Consider the following 4,420-nt stretch of genomic DNA (forward strand, 5'->3'; position numbering starts at 1 on the left):
CACATGTATATGTATACACACACACACACACACACACACACACACACTGCAGCCATCAAAAGAAATGAAATCTTGCCATTTGCAACGGCAACATGGGTGGAACTAGAGGGTATTATGCTGAGCGAAATAAGTCAATCAGAGAAAGACAATTATCATATGATCTCTCTGATAGGAGGAATTTGAGTGGCAGGGCAGGGGCAGAGAGGGGTAGGGAAGGAAAAAACGAAACAAGATGGGGTTGGGAGGGAGACAAACCATAAGAGACTCTTAATCTCACAAAACAAACTGAGGGTTGTTGGGGCAGTTGGGGGAGAGGTAGGGTGGCTGGGTTATGGACATTGGGGATGGTATGTGCTATGGTGAGTGCTGTGAAATGTGTAAGCCTGATGATTCCCAGACCTGTACCTGGGGCAAATAGTACACTATATGTTAATACTTTTTTTATAAAACTCTCTTAGAGTTTGTCTCTCATGTGAGCTATTTTCATTGGCATGATAAATCAGACAACTAGGAAAAAGTGCCACAGAGTGTGAGACTTTTACTTAGAAAACTAACATGTATGATCAAGACAAATTAAGAAACTAGGTATGGAAGAATAGACCATGAGCATAGTTATGAGCTGTCGATTCTCTGCAAGGTGATCCTTAGACTTATTTTATATCATGATCAAAATTTCAAGAATGATTTGAGAAAGGTAATTGATAAGTTGATTCCAAAACTTATATGGCATGCAAAGGTTAGAGAATAGTCACATTAATCTTGAAGAAAGAGAACAGTGGGACTGCATGACTAGATCTAAAGATTTATTAAGGCTATAGTAAATAAGGTGTAGCATTGGCTCAAAATTAGTTCTGTAGACCTATAGAACAGAATAGAACCTTGGCACAAACTTAGTCACATGACGTGATAAAGTTTATACTGTATAAACATGGGGAAAAAGTAGGACTTTTTTTTCTTTTTTTAAAGATTTTATTTAAGTGAGAGAGAGAGAGAGAGGGAGCACAAATGGAGAGGAGCATAGAGAGAGGGAGAAGCACTCTCCAGGCTGAAAGGGGAGCCTGACATGGGGCTCAATCCCAAGACCCTGGGATCCTGACCTTAAGCTGAAGCTTAACCAAGTGAGCCACCCGGGCACCCCAGAGTGGGATTTTGTAGTAGATGGTGAATCAGTTGGATTCCCATATGAAAAAAATTAATTATGACCTTCACCACAACCGAAAACATTACAGGCCCATTATAAATCTAAATATGGGAGGTACCATTAATAATGTTCTTAAAAGATATATATATAGTAGAATATCTTTATGATCTTGTGCATAGTCATTTCCTAAACAGGGCATCAAAAGCATTAAGAACAATGAGAGAAATTGATACATTAGACAACATGAAATGAAGAACTTCTGCTTTACCAAAAGATCCACTGAGAAGTGTTAAAAAAGCAAGCCACAGAGCAAATATTTGCCCTAAATACATGCAAAAAAGGAATTTTACACAGAATATAATAAAAGTCCCTATGCAACAATAAGAAAGTCATACAGCCCCATTTTTTTTTCAGCCCCATTTTCTTAAGTAATCAAAATATTTCAAGAGCTAATTCTCAAAGAATGACTAAGAAACAAATGACCAGTTAAAATATTAATAGGTGGGGGCGCCTGGGTGGCTCAGTGGATTAAAGCCTCTGCCTTCGGCTCAGTTCATAATCTCAGGGTCCTGGGATCGAGCCCCACACCGACCTCTCTGCTCAGTGGGAAGCCTGCTTCCTCCTCTCTCTGCCTGCCTCTCTGCCTACTTGTGATCTCTCTCTGTCAAATAAATAAATAAAATCTTAAAAAAATATATTAATAGGTGGTCAGCTTCATTATTCATCATCAGAGAAATGGATATTATTATCAGCAATTATTTTATGAATTTTAAATGATTAAATAAGTGATCAATTAATATCATTCCAAGAAGAATGATAATAACTAACTGTTGGTAAGATGTAAAGCATATGGATTGTCAATTAACTTTTTTTAACTTATTTTACTTAAATTTGATTAGTTAAAATACAGTGTATCATTAGTTTCAGATGTAGAGTTTAGATATTTATCTGTTGCATATAACACCCAGTGTTCATTATATCATGTGCCCTCCCTAATGGCCATCACGCAGTTATTCCATCCACCCACCCACTTCCCCTTTAGCAACCCTGTTTGTTTATTATAGTTAAAGAGTTTCTTATAGTTTGTCTTCCTTTCTGATTTCATCTTATTTTATTTTCCCCGTCTTTCTTTTATGATCTTTTGTTTTGTTTCTTAGATTCCACATATGAGTGAAAACCATATAATTGTCTTTCTCTGATTAACTTATTTTGCTTAGCATAATGCCCACCAATTCCATCCATGTCATTGTAAATGGTAACATTCCTTCTTTTTGATGGATGTATATATCTACCAATCTTTACCCATTCATCTCTCGATATCTGGGCTCTTTCCATAGTTTGGTTATTATAAACATTGAGGTGTAGGTGCCCCTTCAGATCACAACATTTGTATCTTTTGAGTATATACTTAGTAGTGCAATGGCTGGATCATAATTATTAAATAATTAAATAAGTGATTGAATCCTTAATATCATTCTAAGAATAAGCATAATAACTAATTGTTGGTAAAATGTGAAGCATACAATTATCAATAAACTTTCTTATTTATCCAAAAAACTACTGTTTTTTCTTCTACTGGTTTGGGAATTTTATACACACACACACACACACACACACACACACACACACACACACATATATATAAAGATAATATTTCTATATTATATATACATATATATAAAGATAATATTTCTATTATCTTTGTGATGATGAAAGTTTTCTATGTTTCAACTTGATTTCAAGTTTTGTATGGAAAGAGTAAGGACAAAGAAGAGCAAAGACACTCCTGAACAAGAATAAGGTGAGGAGACTTGTCCTGCAAGACAAAAAAATTTAGTTAGGAGCTACAGTAATTAATACACTGTAGCTGTGTTTATGTATGTATACATAAAGACACATATCTTTGTATGCGTATATAATTACAGAGTTACAATCTCATACATAGTACTTATATATTCAGATATGTTTCTGCATATGAAAAGTTGTGATAGTCTCAATGCAGAAAACTTATTTTTAATACCATTTGTACCTTTAAAAAACTATTTCATTTATAGTCCTTAAAGAAAAAAAAATAAGCCTCTTAGTTTATCAGAAAAATCTTCTTTATATACGGAATTTCAATAAAGAGTATCTTGGACAAAACACACTTTAACTAGGTATGAATTTTAGAAATGCCTTTGCCAGAAACTGACTAGCAAATAGATTAAGTATGAATCTCTGGGAGTGGGACCCAGCATCAGTATTTGTTAAAACTCATCAGATGGGGGCCCCTGAGTGGCTCAGTGAGTTAAAGCCTTTGCCTTCGGCTCAGTCATGATCCCAGGGTCCTGGGATCGAGCCCTGCATCAGGCTCTCTACTCAGCAGGGAGCCTGCTGCCTCCTCTCTCTCTGCTTGCCTATCTGCCTGTTTGTGATCTCTGTCTGTTAAATCAAAAAAAAAAAAAAAACAACAACATAACTCATCAGATGATCCCAGTGTATCCCCAAGATTGAGAACCAGAAGTTCTGAAGAGCATAAGGTGGGGACAAGAGGTGATTTGTGTGTAATTAAACCAGAAGCTCTTTGTTGGTAATTTAGTACAACCCATAGTAAGGCTGCACAATTCTCATCCACTAATTAATTAATTAATAATGTATACACACACATGAAAATAAAATTAGTATTTCCATTTCACTAAAATTCCACCTCATTATGTTGTGCAAAGCTAATAATGAGCCATAATTTTCAGAGACTGGCAGCTCCTTCCAAATGTATATAAATACCTGACATGTTGATGTTCCCTGTATTTACAATTATCAATGCCATAAAAGAATTAAGTAGATTATGTATCTCCATTAAAGACAATCATAAACAATAAATGGCTCTCCCCAAAACATAAAGGGTTGCTAAATAGGATTGATTCTAAATATAAACATATGAAGAAAGGATTATTAAAAGTCAGAATGCAAATTTACATATAGATTTCTCAATACTTTGAATCACTGTCTTTTTAGCTAATGGTGATTCTATACATTATAAATTTCATTCTAGGTTATTTTAATATGAAAATAAAATATACAAATATAAACTGTGGTACTTCATTATAAGAGTTTCTCAAATCAATTTGCTAGAACAACTAAATAATGGAAAATTGTGAATTGTGTTTTTGACCAATTTGACTGAGAATATGAAGTTCACATAAGAGATAGAGCAATCTTGGGGGAGGAGTCAAGATGGCGGAGAGGTAGCAGGCTGAGACTACTTCAGGTAGCGGGAGATCAGCTAGATAGCTTATCTAA

This window comes from Enhydra lutris, unplaced genomic scaffold (assembly GCF_002288905.1).
Source record: "Enhydra lutris kenyoni isolate GAN:26980312 unplaced genomic scaffold, ASM228890v2 scaffoldscaffold4, whole genome shotgun sequence".
Lineage (NCBI taxonomy): Eukaryota > Metazoa > Chordata > Mammalia > Carnivora > Mustelidae > Enhydra > Enhydra lutris.